General features: G+C 48.2%; 1 long non-coding RNA gene and 1 pseudogene across 1 annotated transcript in view; one reads left to right on the top strand and one right to left on the bottom strand.

Annotated features, from left to right (window-relative positions):
• The first annotated feature begins 9,705 nt into the window (after positions 1–9,705).
• On the top strand, positions 9,706–11,911 carry LOC118011725 (annotated as a pseudogene).
• A 4,731-nt stretch (positions 11,912–16,642) lies between these two features.
• Positions 16,643–18,296, bottom strand: part of LOC118011949 — a 45,460-nt gene continuing 43,806 nt past the window's right edge. Inside the window, exon 3 of the long non-coding RNA XR_004679576.1 lies at positions 16,643–17,489. This is a non-coding gene — a long non-coding RNA (uncharacterized LOC118011949). The remainder of the gene's footprint in view (positions 17,490–18,296) is intronic.

Here is an 18,296-nt window from a genome sequence, read left to right as displayed (position 1 = left end):
AACCAGCACTCAAAAACGTCCATGTAATGACAACTGGAGGTGCAACTTTCTTGCCCCCAAATCTCCCCAGCCCCCACCCCCCACCCATGAGTCAGGGTCTGGCCTTGGGGACTGGGAGTCATACGCTCTCAGAGCCTCCAGCAGGCCTGCCTTCCCAGGAACTCCACATGTAAACACAGGCCCAGGCAGATGGGTCCCCATGTCCTTGGGGAAAAGAATTCTGAGGTTTCCTTGAGAATTAGCCACTCAACTCCAGATGAGTGACCCCACCCAGAACCTTCAAGGTCCAGGCTGCTATCGTAGCATAGATCAGACAGAAAATGAGGGGTAAGCAGTGTCACTGGGGAAAGCCCACCGTGGGGTCACAGGCAGCATTTAGCATGTGATAAGCATTGTTGACACCTGCCCCCATCCCTGCATCACACTCGCACGCGCGCAAGCACAAGCCCCACTGTGCACACACTCTGAGCATCCTGAAAGCCACGGTGGACCCCTTGGAGGTGCTCAGAGCCCAAGAAAGAAAGGAAAGACCCATCCCTGCCTTAAAGAGGCAGAACGGCTCCTGCCAATCAGGAATTCTTACAGCTGGCTGCCTCATTCACAGTATTAACAGCAATCAAAGACCAAGCCAGGCTAAATAAAAGGGTAGCCCCCCAAAAGGAGAGGCGCACTGTTCAGAGGGCCCAGACTGTCATGCCAGCATGTCCCAGGGCCCATCAGAACCTGAGGACATCCTGCTACCTCCCTGCTCTCTCCTGAGGCAGCTTCTCCAGGGCCATGTCCATTGGGGATACCTGCAGGGCTGAGGCCTGGAGTAAATGCATCCCAAGTTTCCTGGGTGTACACTTCAGTCTCCTGACCCTGGCTGGTGGGCATCTGCCCAGACCAGGGTATTCTGGGCCCTCCTCTGCACAACAGCAAATCTGCCAAGGGAGTGCCTCTGGGACCCATGGGAGCCATTGGGGAGATCTCTCAGGTCCTGGAGTCTGTGCAGGGCTCACAGGGCCTGAAGTATATAATTAGCCCCATAGCCTTTCCTCCCCCTGCTGACTCCTGAGAGCCACAGAAGGGCAGTTGCCCCGAGCCAGGTCTTCACCAACATCACCTGAGCAGCTCCTGGAACATTCACTGTTCACCGGAAGTCCCCATCCCAGCCCCTCCCCTTGCTCTACTGCCTACAGAGACCAGAAGAGGAGGATGAGATGAGCCTGGGGACACTGAGGCATTGGATGGGAGGGAGGGACTGCTCTGTAGCCTAGGCAGTGGAGACGGCCCAGAACCCACCGGTAATCGGGCTCAGCAAACATGGAGAGCCGGGTACGGCAAACATCTGGAGGGGAAAGAGTTGCCACACTTACCTAGGAACTTCCCCAGGTCCGACACCTCTCACCTGGCTCTGCTTGGCTGGACCTGGGCCAGGCCATGGCCAGGAGTGAAAGGAAAGGTCTGAGCCCCTCCAGAGTGTGTGTGTGTGTTTGGCGGGGAGGTCCCCAGTGCAGGGGCTGGGATTGCACCCCACCCAGTAAACCATGCAGCTTGTGTGTGGCCATCCACACTCCCCAAGCCCCCAGGCCTGGATCTGCTCCCAGAGACCAGCACACTCCCAAGGAGAGAGAAGGCAAAGGAAGACAGGGGGGAGTGAAGCCCGGATGAGAATCCTTGTTCGCACTGCTGCAAGCTGGCTGTGTGGGCCTAGACCAGACACTCTGCACTCCAGACCCCAGCTTCCTGGTCTGCAAAACAGCAAGGACAGCACCTGTCGCTCAGGATGCTGTGAGGATTACGCAAGATGACGTGGGTTAAAACCCACAGGCTTGACACACTCAAGAAATGGTAGCCGTAACTATGCTCGGAATTCTCTGGAAGATATTAGAAAGCTGCCAGGAGTCAGGGCTGGGGTGGAAGCTGAAGGACAGAAGAGCTTGTTCCGCAGGGTTTGGAAGGGCAAGGTCCCCCAGCAACCCGGGGCAGGAGAGCTACATCCCAGTGAGAAGGAGGAAAACGCAAACTTGTGGGGAGTCCGGCCACAGTGCAGAGACCCAGGCCCTGTGGCTGGACCTCGGGGACCAGCGGCCGAGGAGACTTCCAGTGATCATCACCTCTGCCTCTCCTGCCCATAGACGGGGACTCTTGGGGGCGAATTGTTTGACCCCTTGCCGTCTGAGGGCCATGCAGCCTGGCTCTGAGCCATCCCAGTCTCTCGGGCAGGGTCTGGGTGCAGAGTCAGCCCCCTTCTCCCCCAGTGGCTTACTGGTGCCCCAGGCCCCCAACTCCACTTGTGGCCAAAGGGAGGACAGGCTCAGGTCACACATCGAGAGGGCCAGAAAATGCCTGGGTCTCTCATCCTCAGTCTGTGTGTCCTTCATGCCACCCCGGCGTGGGGCTGGATGTTACTGGTGCTCCCGGTACCTGTTCGTCCACACAGCCTTCCTGGTTAGCAAGCCACTTTCGGAGGCATCATAGAGGCCCCTTCTGGGATCTTCCCTTTTATGAGTGCTCACGGTTAACTCAAAACAGAAGCCCCTGTCCTCCTGCCAGTGACGGGTGTTGGAGGGCTTGGGGACTCGTCGGTCCACAGTGCTTTGCTGTGTCTACCTTCGTGTTTTTGTGTTTCCTCTGAGTTGTTTTATATCAGCATAATTTGAGAGTCAGTGGTAGACATAATGCCCCTTTACCGCAAAATACCTCAGTTCTGGCTCAGCTTCAGTGTTGCATGAATATCATTAATTCCACCTCGCCATCGGCAGGGGTGTACCAAGGGGTGGGGTGTGGAGAAAGCAGCCAGCCGGGAAGGAGTAATATCTTCTCACTTAGCACATCTGATAATAGAAAGCAGACAACGTTTAGTTGGTCTGATTACTGTTTTACATTTTGTCAAGGTTATTGCCATTCCCAAGGCAGACTGCTTCCACAGCCAACAGATACAAAAGCAGTAAATATTCAAAGTGCTAGTAAACAGAGGCTCAGGATTCCCAAGGAAATAACATTGAATTGGAGAAAATAAATGACAAAACCTGCAGGTAGTGGAAAAGGACAGTTGCTCGTGTATATGGAATGAGTCTTTCTAGGGTTATCATGAGGTAAGTGGAAGATGCTGGGCGTATCAACCAGCAACCATTAGACGTGGGGAAAGGGACGGAACACGGAGACACTGAGAGTGTGTGCTGGAGGGCTGGGCATCAGTATGGGCACGGTTGGCCCAAAGTCAAAGGCAGGAGTCTGAGCCCTTGAAGGCAGAGAGTCGGGAGATGGTACTGCTGAAATTCTTGTTGCAAGCGATTGTGGGCTCATGTGCCAGATAAGGATCTTGTTTTGCAAATATCAAAGCTGGTTCTGGCTAATTTAGGCAGAATTTCCTGAAGACTGTCAGATAGCTGGAGGACTGGGGAGGCTACGTGGCTGGACCCACCACCCCAGACATGCAGCCAAAAGTCCTAGTGGTGTGGTCCTGCACCTGCTAGATGAGGGCCCCAGCCTGGGACCACATCCCGACTTCTTTAAGGCACTTGCCTGGACTCCCTGCCCTGGGTGAGTGAGACCCGGGAGGCTGTGAACTTGGATCCTACCCTGGAGTTCTCACTGCTCCGTACAGGTGAGCCTTCGGGCCTTCTGGAGTGGAGGAAGGCAGATTCCCACTCAGTGGCTCATCCGCAGCCCCCGGCCGACAGCCCAAGTGCCAAGCAGCTGGAACAAAGCACATGTGTCCCTGTCACTCAGGGGTTCAAGGCCTCTTCGAATACACCAGCCCCAGAGAACAGGGCCACCTGTTCCTATGGCCACAGCAGGGCCTGGCTTTGGGGTATGGGGCGGGGGGCTTGTCCCAACAGGCTCACCAAGTTGACAAAACTTTTTTGGAAAAAGATACCCAGGAGATCATGTATCTGCAGGGAAGACACGAGATTGTAGATTTTAAAATTCGGAGAGACCAGCTTGCATTCCTACTTGGGGGAACCACATCCAGGAACTGGAAGTTTAAACCTTCCCCCATCTATTTTTTTGGTTTTTTAAAGATTTTATTTATTTGACAGAGAGAGCATAGCAGAGGGAGAGGGAGAAGCAGGCTTCTCCCAGGACCCTGGGATCATGACCTGAGCTGAAGGCAGACGCTTAATGACTGAGCCACCCAGGTGTCCCATACCTTCCCCGATCTATTTGCACTCAAAAAACAGCAGACTTATAAACAACCTGTTCTCAAGTAGAAAATGTCAGTGACTCCTACCAGCTGCCTGGAGATGGAGGTCATAACAAACTGGCCTTAAACACCAGGAAGCAGTGAGTCCAAGATGTTAAGTGATTTGTCCAAGGTCACTCACAGCTAATAAAGGCTGGGGCTGGGATTTAAAACCAAGTTTATCGGGCGCCTGGGTGGCTCAGTCGTTAAGCGGCTGCCTTCGGCTCAGGTCATGATCCCAGAGTCCTGGGATCGAGTCCCACATCGGGCTCCCTGCTCAGCGGGAAGCCGGCTTCTCCCTCTCCCACTCCCCCTGCTTGTGTTCCTGCTCTCGCTGTCTCTGTCAAATAAATAAATAAAATCTTTAAAAAAAAAAAAAAAAACAAACCAAGTTTATCTGAATAAAACACTTCCCACCTTTTACTCTACAGTTCTGACCCTAGGGGTCCCCCATTTCCAAAGACAATCAAATTTAAAGAGCCCATATGTGTATTTCTCCTTCAAAGACTGGATTTTTATAGACGTTCCTTGCCTGGTTCTCTTCACTGGGTTATGAGTTTTCTCCAAGAACTGCCCTACCTAGCTGCTGTTCTCAATGGCCCTGAACGGCTTGTGGGCGGCACTTTCCATGGGCTAGTCTGTTCTCTCCCTGCTACTGGCCCTTGGACAGCTTCTGAGTGCCTTTTCCTGGAAGCAATGTGGGTACCCAGTTGGCTCCGGAACTTTTGGAAATAAATTCAAGAGTTTCCTAGTTAGGGTGTGGTGCATTCCAAGGGGTCAGAACCTGTGGTTACAGCTCAGAGGCTGTGAGTTGCCAAAGATGGAGCTTTATTATCTCTGTTCTTAAGCTTTTGGGGGGAGGGCATGTTGCTTAGACTTTCTATGTCTCGGTTTCTTCACCTGCAAAATGGAGATAACAGACCTACTCATAAAGTCATGAGAGGATTAAATGAAATAAAGGATACAGAGTGCCCAGAAAGCACTTAGCTGGCCCTTGATAACTATTTTTCAAATAAAAGAAAGTAGGTGCATGTCTCAGAGGCTTGGTAAATTTTCTGAACAAAAATGAAATGATTTTTTTTAAGATTTATTTATTTATTTGAGAGAGAGAGAGCACATGAGCATGTGAGGAGAGGAGAGGCAGAGGGAGAGGGAGAGAGAGAATCTCAAACAGACTCCCCACGGAGCATGGAGCCCAATGGCAGGACTGGATCCCGTGACCCTGAAACCATGACCTGAGCCGAAACCGAGGGTCGGCTGCTCAATGGACTGAGCCACCCAGGCGTCCCCCAAATGAACTGATTTTTAATATTTTTCTTCCAAGGCAGCAAGAGACAATAATATAGAGGTTTCTCTATCACCTGTGAGGAGGGGCATGGAGAGGGAAACTGAGGGCCAGAGGAGTTAGGGAAGGGAGACAGGCCCCAATCCCGTGTAGGTGGAGGGGCTTTGTCCGCCCTCAGGCTGGCATCCTGCCTTCCGGCCCCTCATGTTCCCACGAAGTTCTCAAGTGTGTTTGTGTGGAGGCTCTGTAAACAAAGACGGAATGAGCAGGCAGCTACCAGCAGACCTTTATTAGGACAGAACCAGTTCGGTCAGGCTGAACCCCTACTACAGGAAAGGAACCCAGGAGGACCCCAGCCCCCACCAGGCTCCAGGCCAGCTCGTTCCCCGAGCAGAGGTCACTCCGCCGTGCAAGAGGGCGGCTGCAGCAAGAGCAAGAACTCGGGGCGCCTGGGTGGCTCAGTTGGTTGGGCGACTGCCTTCGGCTCAGGTCATGATCCTGGAGTCCCGGGATCGAGTCCCGCATCGGGTCCCCTGCTCGGCGGGGAGTCTGCTTCTCCCTCTGACCCTCCTCCCTCTCATGCTCTCTGTCTCTCATTCTCTCTGTCTCAAATAAATAAATAAAATCTTTTAAAAAAAAAAAAAAAAGAGCAAGGACTCGGATGTGTGACCTTGGACAAGTCCCTTCCCTCCTCTGACCTCAGCTTCCTCTTCTGCAGAATGGGGACATATATTCCCCTCATGGAGTTGATGACCGGGGAACAGGCTGAGGTTATCCAGGGGCCACCTGCAGCCAGCGTGCGACCCACAGGCTGGTTCGTGCGACCCAGGGGCAGGGCTTGCGGGTGGGGCGACTGTCTCTTCCTGCAGCTGATTCAGAAGTCAATGGTGGTTCTCTTTGGGGGTAGATTAGGGTGGGAGGAGAGGAGGCTGTTCTTTTTATTTTCAGTTTAAAATGTTTTTCAACAGTCAACATTCGTTCCTCCTATTATAATATATATGTAGTTTTGTTTTTGTTTTGTTTTTTCATGTCAAAACACAGTTTCTTGTTTTTTCCTGGTGTCTTGTCTCTGGCCAGGCCCTTTCTTCAGGCCATCATTAGGATCAGGCCCAGTCCGGTGAGAGCCTCCTTCTGGTTAGGCTCAGGAAAACTTGGACACAGATGTGCTTACTCTTACCTCCAGCCAGTCACACCCCACTGTGTACCTGAGGCCCCCTCACATCGCTGCCATTTTGTCACCCCGACTGTCACACCCTCCACCATGTCCCCTCTGCCAGGCCCAGAGTGAGGAACGAGGGGCCGCACACAGTCTGCCCTCCTCCCCACTCCTCACTGCCAAGCACCAGGCCTTCAGCCCCACCGTGCCCCCTCCCGGTGCTGGTGCAGGGCCTGGGCCCAGCATGGATACACAGGGGCCTCTGGCCAGGCCCGATCCCATCCCCCATGTGTCCCTGTGTGAAAGGAGGACAGCGCTCCCTGACAGTGTGGGTCTGTGGGCACTTCCAGGCTTCAGCACGGTTGCAGGTCAGCTCCCACCCACTCCCCCGGCAAAGCCCTGCTCTTGGATGACCTCAGAGGACAGCACAGCCCTGGCTGATTCCCCACCACTGCCCCAGCTGCCTGTTTGAGTTTCGGCCATCATTTCTGTCATCCATCAAGCGGGGGTAACCATCCTTAGCCAGTTGCTGTGAGGATTAAATGAGATAATTCTTTTTTTTTTTTTAAGATTTTATTTATTTATTTGAGAGAGAGAATGACAGAAAGAGCACATGAGAGGGGGGAGGGTCAGAGGGAGAAGCAGACTCCCTGCTGAGGAGGGAGCCCGATATGGGACTCGATCCCGGGACTCCAGGATCATGACCTGAGCCGAAGGCAGTCGCTCAACCAACTGAGCCACCCAGGCGCCCTAAATGAGATAATTCTTATAGACTCCCTGGGCACATGTGGCATTTTCTTTCTTTCTTTCTTTTTTTTTTTTTTAAGATTTTTGTTTATTTGTTAGAGAGAGAGAGAGAGCAGGAGGAGGAGGGAGCAGGGAGAGGGACAAGCAGACTCCATGCTGAGCATGGGGGACATGGGTCTTGATCCCAGGACCCCGAGATCAAGACCCGAGCCAAAACCAAGAGCTGGTTGCTCAATCAACCAAGCCACCCGGGTGCCCCAACATGTGGCATTTTTAATGACAAAACACCTTCCAGGAAAATTTTGCAATAATACAAAGAACTTTTTGTCCTGAACCATTTGCCAGTGAGTTGCTGACCTGAGGCTCAGGGTCCCCTAAACCCGTTAGTGTGCATTTCCTGCGAACGGGGACCTCTCCTCCATCACCACCACACAGCCAGCCACTTAGGAGCTGCGTATGGAGGCATTACCGCCCGCTAATCCTCAGTCCACAAAGGTTCCGCAATCTCCCCTTGACTTTTAGGATCTTGACTTTTTTTTTTTAGGATTACAGGCCAGTTATTTTGTAGGATTCTCTCAATTAGGATTTATTTAATGTTTCTTTTCTTTCCTTTTTTTTTTTAAAGATTTTTATTTATTATTTATTTGACAGAGAGAAAGAGAACACAAGCAGGGGGACCTGAGGCAGAGGGAGAGGGAGAAGCAGGCTCCCCACTGAGCAGGGAGCCCGATGTGGGGCTCGATCCCAGGACTCCGGGATCATGACCTGAGCCGAAGGCAGACGCTTAATGACTGAGCCACCCAGGCGTCCCTCTTTTTTTTTTTTTTTTTTTTTAAAGATCTTATTTATTCATTTGAGAGAGAGAGAGCCCATGCCTGTAGGGGGAGGGGTATGGGGGAGGGGGAAGGACAAGCCGACTCCCTGCTGAGCGCAGAGCCCACCATGGGGCTCAATCTCAGGACCCCGAGATCATGACCTGAGCCAAAATCGAGTCAGATGCTTAACCAACTGCGTCACCCAGGCAGTCCTATCTAATATCTCTTTATGATAAATTTGGGTTACACATTTTTTGCAGGAATACCGCAGAAAGGGGGATGTATTCTCTTCACGGTGTCCTTGGGGGCAGCACAATGTTTCCATTTGTCCCATTACTGAAGATGGCAACTTTATTCCTTTTATGAAGGTGGTACCTGCCAGGTTCCTCCTCTGAAAAATTATTATCTTTCCTTTTCTCCCCTGCCAAAGTTTTATTTGAATACTAGTTAGTTAATGTATAGTGTAATATTGGTTTCAGGAGTAGAATTTAGTGATTACTATCTTTCCTTTTGGGATTAATATGTATTTTGTGAGGAGGCACTTAGAGGTTATGTAAATATCCCATTTCTTATCAAACTCTTACTCACTAATTTTAGTGTCCATTTATGATTCTTGGATAAATTACTTATTGCTCTAAGGATTGCCAAATAGTGATTCTAATTCTATCATTCTTTCATTGATTAGCTGGCATTGTATTGTAAGGAAACATTTTCTCCTCTCACAATTTATATCTGTGTGGACTTGGTATTTCTTTTTTAATCCAATGGATAATATTCCATTATCATTATGTATGATGTTGAAATTGTCTGAGATTTTTTTTTTAAGATTTTATTTATTTATTTATTTGAGAGAGAGAATGAGAGAGAGCACATGAGAGGGGGGAGGGTCAGAGGGAGAAGCAGACTCCCCGCCGAGCAGGGAGCCCGATGTGGGACTCGATCCCGGGACTCCAGGATCATGACCTGAGCCTAAGGCAGTCGCCCAACCAACTGAGCCACCCAGGCGCCCAAAATTGTCTGAGATTTGGCCAGTGAGAACTCCTTCAAGCTTCAGGCCATCATTAGGATCAGGCCCAGTCTGGTGAGAGCCTCCTCCTTTTGCTATTTTCAGCATATTTATTTGTAAAGTCGACCCCCTGAGTGTGTAACCCATCTTCCATGTTGCCACCACCCGCCTTTGCAGACCCTTCCTCATCCTCTCTAAGGGTGGTCCTCTCTAAGGACTAAGTGGTCCCTGCTTCTCCCCACCTTTATCCGGAGGCATGCAGGACACCCTCCTCACTGCACCCAGCCTCTCAGATGGAGGGGAACAGGCTCCCTTAACCATGGATGAGAATTATAACATTAGTGGAGAAAATATAGAAGCATATCTCTTTGGCCCTGCAACTCTACCTCTAAAATTTTATGGAAAAGAATAGTAGCTCAGAGTCCGCCCATGGGCCTGATGGCTTCAGATGTATTCACCCTGCCCAGCTCCTGCCTGCCTCCACTGCCCCCATAGCTGGCCCAGGCTCCCCGCCCCACTACCAAGATGGTGATGTGCTCCTGCCAGGAGAAGGCTCAGCAGCTGAACGAGCAGCAACAGCTCGTCCTATTCCAATTGCTGAGGGAGGAGGACAGGTATTACTCGAATTGCAAGGCCAAAGGTCCACGATGGGCTTCCTGGAATATTGGTGTGTTTATTTGCATCAAATGTGCTAGAATCCATAGAAATCTTGGAGTTCATATATGCAGGGTCAAGTCGTTCAACCTAGACCAGTGGACACCAGAACAGATACAGTGCATGCAAGATATGGGAAATACGAAAGCAAGACTACTCTATGAAGCCAATCTTCCAGAGAACTTTTGAAGATCACAGACAGATCAAGCAGTGAAATTTTCATGAGAGATAAACATGAGGAGCACCCATCTAGCTCAGTGGTGGAGCGTGCAACTCTTGATCTTGGGGTTGTGAGTTTGAGCCCCACCTTGGTTGAAGAGATTACTTAAAAATAAAATCTTTAGGGCGCCTGGGTGGCTCAGTTGGTTAAGCGACTGCCTTCGGCTCAGGTCATGATCCTGGAGTCCCTGGATCGAGTCCCGCATCGGGCTCCCTCCTCGGCAAGGAGTCTGCTTCGTCCTCTGACCCTATCCCCTCTCATGTGTTCTCTCTCTCTCATTCTCTCTCTCTCAAATAAATAAATAAAATCTTTAAAAATAAAATAAAATAAAATAAAATCTTTAGGGGCATATGGGTGACTCACTTGGTTAAGCATCTAACTCTTGATTTTGGCTCAGGTCATAATCTCAGGGTCAGGAGATGGAGCCCCACAGCGGGCTCCATGCTCAGCATGGAGTCTGATTGAGATTCTCTCTCTCCCTCTGCCCCCTCGCCCCCGCTTGCACGCTCTCTCTCTTTCTCTCTCTCTCTAAGATAAATAAATAAAATCTTTAAAAATAAAATAAAATCTTTAAAGAAAAGAAATAAATATGAAGAGAAGATAAAAATCCAATAGCTATCACAAATAAAGAAAAGTGGGGGGAAAAGGAAGAGAAAAAGAAAAGGAACCAGAAAGGGCGCCTGGGTGGCTCAGTTGGTTAAGTGACTGCCTTCGGCTCAGGTCATGATCCCAAGGTCCTGGGATCGAGTCCTGCATCGGGCTCCCTGCTCTGTGGGGAGCCTGCTTCTCCCTCTCCCACTCCCCCTGCTTGTGTTCCCTCTCTCGCTATGTCTCTCTCTGTCAAATAAATAAATAAAATCTTTAAAAAAAAAAAAAAAAGAAAGAAAGAAAGAAAAGGAACCAGAAAAGCCTGCAAAACCTCTTACAACTGAAAAGCTGCAGAAGAAAGGAGATCAGCAGTTGGAGCTTAAACAAAACTACCAGCCCTAAAAAAGCTGCAGAGCCCGCTGTTGATCTTTTAGGACTTGATGGCCCTGCTGAGGCCCCAGTGACCAATGGGAACACAACCATGGCGCCAGCCCTGAATGATGATCTGGACATCTTTGGACCAATGATTTTTTTTTTTTTTAAGATCTATTTATTTATTTTGGGCGGGGGAAGGGCAGAGGGAGAGAGAGAGAATCTCAAGCAGATTCCCCACTGAGCGCAGAGCCCTGACACGAGGCTCAATCCCACAACCCTGAGACTGTGACCTGAGCCAAAATCACAAGTCGGACGTCTAACAGATTGAACCACTCAGGCGCCCCTGGATCTGGATCTGTTCACTGAGCAAGCTACAAAATCAGAAGAGGTACCAAAGAAACAAACTCTCCAAAGACTCCATCTTATCTCCGTATGGCACAGGAAACATTCAGCAGCAGAGGACTCCTGGTGTGTTTGTGGGACCCACAAATACACCATTGACCTCACAAGCACCAACTGCACCTCACGGCTTTCCATCGGTGGGTGTGCCCGTGCATGAGCTTGCAGCTCCCGGCCTCCCGGGAAATGTAATGGGACAGGGTGCAAGCATGAGGGTGGGCATACACGTGCCCAGCGGGCTTATGTATGATGCCACCAAATGTGGTTGGCCCCTAAGGAGGAATGGTGGGGCAGATGGGTGCTCCCCAGAGTAAGTTTGGCCTGCCACGAGCTCCACAGGCCCAGCGGAACCTCTTGCAGATGAATCAGCAAATGGTTGGCATGAGTATCAGCAGTACAAACCTTACAGTGGGTTTTGGCCAACTCCCCAACACAACAGCAGGATGGTCTGGAAGCTCATCCGGTCAGGCTCTCAGCACACAGCTGTGGAAATGAAAACTGCAATGCGAGTTTCATCCAGAACTACCACCTGACATGCCTTGCTAAAATGCGTCTAGTTCCCCTGTTTATCCATGTACGTATACTTTTTTCTTTTTCCCCATTTGCTCATATTAAGAATTATCTGATATTGACCGTGTTGGTCCGTACTGATTAAATTTGATATGAAAAGAAAAAAAAAAGAGAAGAAGAATAGTAGCTCAAATACAGAGATATGTATAAAAGGATACTAGTCCCAGTCTTTCTGTAATAATGAAAAATTGGAGACAAGCTCAATTTTCTTTATCTTAGCTCCTGAAAGTAGACTCTTTGCCTTAGCTCCTAATATCAGTGTCTTGCCTGCCTCCCAGACCCATCTGCCTGAAGGACCAGATAATCAGTTGCTAATTGGCTTCCTCCCAGGGCTCTTAGCATCCCTGCATTTTCCAGCTGTGTTTGTACAAGGATCCAGAAAGCTCTTGTGTGTCAGAGAAGGTCCTGGGGCAGAAAGCAGAGGGTGCAAGGCATGCACTTGAGTTGGGATGCTTTTTCCCTAGCCGCAGCTGAAATAGAGTTAGGCCAAAGGGAGGGTGGTCTTCAGTATGATAGTGTCTTCAGCGTGTTCTGGGTTAAGCCAAAAGTTCCAGGGACTTAACACCTCAGGAGCAACCCTCTTACTGAGAGATGGGAGTGGGTGGATAAATGCCTTATGTAGTAGGCATCTTCCAAGATGGCCTCCGATGACCCCTGCTTCTTGGTACTCACACTCTGTGTAGTTCCTCCCCCACTGAAAATGGCTGAGCAGGGACACCTGGATGGCTCAGTCGGTTAAGTGTTGGACTCTTGATTTGGGCTCAGGTCATGATCTCAGGGTCATGAGATTGAGCCCCACACTGGGACTCTGCTGGACTCCTGGAGCCTGCTTGGGATTCTCTCTCTCCCCTCTCCCTCTGCCTCTCCCCCCTTCCACTCGCAATCGTGCTCTAGAAAGAAAGAAAGAAAGAAAGAAAGAAAGAAAGAAAGAAAGAAAGAAAAAGAAAAGGAAGGGGGGAAGGAAGGAAGAAAGAAAAGAAAGAGAGAGAGAGAGAAAGGAAATGGCTGAACTATGCAATAGAATGTTACAGAAATGACAACATATAATATCCAAGGCTAGATCATAAAAGAATTGCAGCTCCTGCCTTATTCCCTTTTGGATCTTTTGTTCTTGGTGGAAGCCAGCTGCCATGTTATGAGGATGCTCAAGCACCCAGGGGAAGGTGCATGTGGCAAAAAGCTGAGGACTCCTGCCAACAACCAATGCTCCCTTGTCAGGCATGTGAGCCAGGTTGGAAGTGGATCCTCAAGCCCAGTCAAACCTTCAGATGATTCCAGCTTCATGAGGGACCCTGAGCAGAACCTTGAGCCAGAACCACCCAGTTGAGCTCCTCCTGGATTCCTGACCCTCAAAAACAGTGTGATATAACAAATGTTTATTGTTTTAAGCTGCTAAATTTTGGAGTGAGCTGTTCTACAATAATAGCTAACTCATATTCACATATATTCCTGGTAGGAATGGAAAATGGTGTAGCCACTTTGGAAAACAGTTTGGTGGTTCCTCAAAAGATTAAATATAGAGTTACTGGTGGCTCAGTCGGTTGAGCATCTGACTCTTGATTTCAGCTCAGCTCATGATCTCAGGGTGGTGGGATGAAGCCTTGCCTCAAGCTCCATGCTTGGCGTGGAGTCTGCTTGGGATTCTCTGCCTCTCCCTCTCCCTCTGCCCCTCTCCCCATTCATGTGTGCACTTGCGCATTCTCTCTCTCTCTCAAATAAATGAATAAAATCTTTAAATAAATAAATAAATAGGGGCGCCTGGGTGGCTCAGTCGTTAGGCGTCTGCCTTCAGCTCAGGTCATGATCCCAGGGTCCTGCGATCAAGCCCTGCATTCTCCCCACAAGCCTGCTTCTCCCTCTCCCGCTCCCCCTGCTGTGTTCCTGCTCTCGCTCTCTGTCAAATAAATAAATAAAATCTTTAATAAATAAATAAATAAATATAGCATTACCATATAACCCAGCAATTCCACCCCAAGTATATATCCAAGAGAAATGAAAACATATGTGCGCAGAAAAACTTGTACATGAATGTTTACAGCAGCAATACTCATGATAGTCAAAAGGCAGAAATAATCTACATGTCCATCAATAGACAAATGGAGAAACAAAATGTGATATATTCATACAATGGAATATCATTTGGCCATAAAAGGGAATGAAGTAGAGATATATGCTGTAGCTTGAACTGGCCTTGGAAAGTGAAGGACGTCAGTCACAAAAATCCACATATTCTATGATTCCATCATATGAAATGTCCAGAATAGGCAAATCTGTAGAGACAGAGAATAGGGGTTATATATAAATATATATATGTATACTATATATATAGTGTATCTATTTTTCTTTTTTATATAGATAGTATATATAGTATATATTTTTTTCTCATGTATATGTAAGTATACATATTTATAGTATATATATAGTATATTTTTTTCTTTTTTAAATATTTTTTAATTTAAATTCAATTAATTAACATATAATGTATTATTTGTTTTAGGGGTACAGGTCTATGATTCATCAGTCTTTTTTTTTTTTAAAGATTTTATTTATTTATTTGAGAGAGAGAGAATGAGAGAGAGCAAGCACATGAGAGGAGGGAGGGTCAGAGGGAAAAGCAGACTCCCCGCCGAGCAGGGAGCCCGACGCGGGACTCGATCCCAGGACTCCAGGATCGTGACCTGAGCCGAAGGCAGTCGCTTAACCAACTGAGCCACCCAGGCACCCTATGATTCATCAGTCTTATATAATACTCAGTGCTCATTACAACACATACCCTCCCCAATGTCCATCACCCAGTGACCCCATCCCTCCAACCACCTCTCCTCCAACAGCCCTCAGTTTGTTTCCTATGATTAAGAGTCTCTTATGGTTTGTCTCCCTCTCTGGTTTCATCTTGTTTCACTTTTTTCTCTCTTCTCCTATGACTTTTGGCCTTGTTTCTTAAATTCCACATAGCAGTGAGATCATATGATAATTGTCTTTCTCTGGTTGACTTATTTTGCTTAGCATAATACCCTCTAGTTCCATCCATGTTGTTGCAAATGGCAAGATTTCATTCTTTTGGATGGCTGAGTAATATTCCATTGTATATATACATCACATCTTCTTTATCCATTCATCTGTCAATGGACATCTAGGCTCTTTCCATATTTTGGCTATTGTGACCATTGCTGCTATGAACATTGGGGTGCATGTGCCCCTTCGGATCATTACATTTGTTTGTTTGGGGTAAATACCCAATAGTGCAATTGCTGGGTCGTAGAGTAGCTCTTTTTTTTTTTTTTTTTTAACTTTTTGAGGAACCTCCATATTGTTTCCAGAGTGGCTGCACCAGCTTGCATTCCCACCAACAGTGTAGGAGGGCTCCCCTTTCTCTGCATCCTTGCCAACATTTATCGTTTCCTGACTTGTTAATTTTAGCCATTCTGACTGATGTGAGGTGGTATCTCATTGAGGTTTTGATCTGGATTTCCCTGATGCCAAGTGATGTTGAGCGTTTTTTCATGTGTCTGTTGGTCATTTGGATGTCTTCTTTGCAGAAATGTCTGTTCATGTCCTCTCCCCATTTCTTGATTAGATTATTTGTTCTTTGGATGTTGAGTGTGGTAAGTTCTTTATAGATTTTAGATACTAGCCCTTTATCTGATAAGGCATTTGCAAATATCTTCTCCCATCCTGTCGGTTGTCTTTTGGTTTTGTCATCTGGTTCCTTTGCTGTGCAAAAGCTTTTTATCTTGATGAAGTCTCAATAGTTCATTTTTGTTTTTGTTTCCCTTGCCTTTGGCGATGTTTCTAGGAAGAAGTTGCTATGGCTGAGGTCGAAGAGGTTGCTGCCTGTGTTCTCTTTGAGGATTTTGATGGATTCCTGTCTCACATTTAGGTCTTTCATCCATTTTGAGTCTATTTTTGTGTGTGGTGTAAGGAAATGGTCCAGTTTCATTCTTCTGCATGTGTCTGTTCAATTTTCCCAACACCATTTGTTGAAGAGACTGTCTTTTTTCCACTGGATATTCTTTCCTGCTTGAGACAGAGAATAGGTTACTGGTTGCCTAGGCTGAGGTGGGGGATAGGGGTGATAGCTAAGAAATCTGGAGAGCCATGACTGATACATTTACCCTCCAAGGAAGGTAGGCCTGAGAGGGGCTGAGTTGTGGGACAGACTCCAACTTTTAGGGGCACAAGTGTCTCTCCTGGGGGAGACAATGCCAAGGTCACAGGGAAGCAGGTGGGGGATTTGCTGAAACCCTGCAGCTCTGCACCCATAAAATGCATCCTGCTGTTGGTTTAACCAAATTGGCTAGAGAACTGAAAGTAACTCCCATAAAGCTATCCCAAGACAGTACTACAAATGGAAATTTCTTTTTAAGATTACAAAAATCTTCTAAAATTGACTATGATGATGGCTACACGTATATGAATTGTCTACTTTTAATGGATGAATTGTGTATGTGAATTACATTTTAGTAAAACTGTTTAAAAAGCTGATGATGAACGGGTGCCTGGCTGGCTCAGTCAGTAGAGTGTGCGACTTTGATCTCAGGGTCATGAGTTCAAACCCCATGTTTGGCGTGGAGCCTACTTTAAAAACAAAAACAAAAAACTGATAACGAATGCACCACAGCTTCCTTCCCATTGGTGGGACAACTCTGAGGCATGTTCCACACAGTCTCTCAGAACATCCCCTGTAGGACTGAACCTGTTTCCCACGGCCGTGACATGCCCGTTAATATGCACTGTATTTTCTTTCCTTTCTTCTTGATCTCATTTCTCCACCCTGGGATCACATCTCAAATAAACTACTTCACCCAGTTCTTTCCTCAAGGTTTGCTTTTGAAGGAACCCAAACTAAAGCAATCGTGTTCTTTGGGTCAGAGGTCATGGGGCCGATTCTGCACTCGTCCATGGACAATCCAGGTGGGAGGACTGGGCCCACTGGTGGACTGTCCAGGGTGAAGGCTTGAACCAAAGTCCAGAACAGTCACAGAGCTGGCCTCCATCCCCTCCACAGCGCGCCTGACATGAGCCTGGTATGATTCACACACACACACACACACACAGGCCTGGGACAGTTAACCCAGCCCTTTACCCTGGAGTCAGGCTGTGTGGGACATGTTCATTTCCCCTTTGGCTCATTTTGCCTGTCCCTGTGGCTGGGCGTCATCTGGCCACACAAACCACCAAAAACAGAGAAGCAAGAGGCTACGAAGGGCTGTGTGGGAAGGGTCTTCCTTTAGTGGTGACCCAGAGGTATCTGATTGGGGGGAGGAAAACAGATTCCACAGCTAAGACTTGAAATTAAAGAACCAGGAACACCCCGGGCGGCCCCCCGGGCAAAGGGACCAGTGTGGGAAGGTGCCTCCTGCATGGTGAGGCCCAGGTCCAGGCTGACCGTCGGACTGCAGAGGGAAGACACCAGCTTCCAGGCCCAGACTGGGAAATGGGTGCCTGGAATCTTCTTCTTTCCCCAATTTAGGCCAGCTCCGCCTCAGTCAAATGCCATCACCTGTAAGCAAAAGACAGTTGCAGATGTTAATGCTTCCGGCACTCACACACAGGGTTGCCCAAAGCAAGAGAACAAAAGAGCTCTGACTGGCTCAGAGATTTCATGAGTTGGGCCTAGAATAAGAACTTTGATTTCATTTTTTTATGTATTTTACTGTGATGCTTAGTTTAATGTGTCAGATTGGCCAGGCTATAGTACCCAGTTATTTATTCAAACACTAATATAAATGTTGCCATGAAGGCATTTGTACATGTGGTTAATATCTCCAAGGAGTTGACTTTATTACCCTCCATAATGAGGGTGGGCCTTGACCAATCAGTTAAAGGAAGTAGTAGCAAAAGCTGGGGCTTCCCTGAGAAGTTTGGCAGCATTCACTCCCACCTGAGTTTTTAGCCTGCCCTGTAGATCTCAGACTTGCCAGCCCTCACAATCACATAAGGCAATTCCTTAAAAAATAAAAGAATAAATAAGATGGGGAGCCTGGTTGGCTCAGTCAGTTAAACGTCTGACTCTTGATTTCGGCTCAGGTCTTGATCTCAGGGTTGTGAGATGGAGCCCCACATCAGGCTCCATGCTCAGTGCAGAGCATACTTGAGATTCTCTGCCTCTCCCTCGCCCTCTGCCCCTCCCCCTGCTCGCTCTCTCTCTCAAATAAATAGGTAAAATCTTTAAAAAAATACATATATATATGTGATATACGTATATATCACCTATTGGTTTTGTTTTTCTGGAGAGCCATGACTGATACATTTACCCTCCGAGGAAGGTAGGCCTGAGAGGGGCTGAGTTGTGGGACAGACTCCAACT

This window comes from Mirounga leonina, unplaced genomic scaffold, assembly GCF_011800145.1.
Source record: "Mirounga leonina isolate KUSES-001 unplaced genomic scaffold, KU_Mleo_1.0 Mir_151, whole genome shotgun sequence".
In the NCBI taxonomy this organism is placed as follows: domain Eukaryota; kingdom Metazoa; phylum Chordata; class Mammalia; order Carnivora; family Phocidae; genus Mirounga; species Mirounga leonina.
The sequence above is the reverse complement of the archived record's forward strand: the minus strand, read 5'-3'. Positions and strand labels throughout refer to the sequence as shown.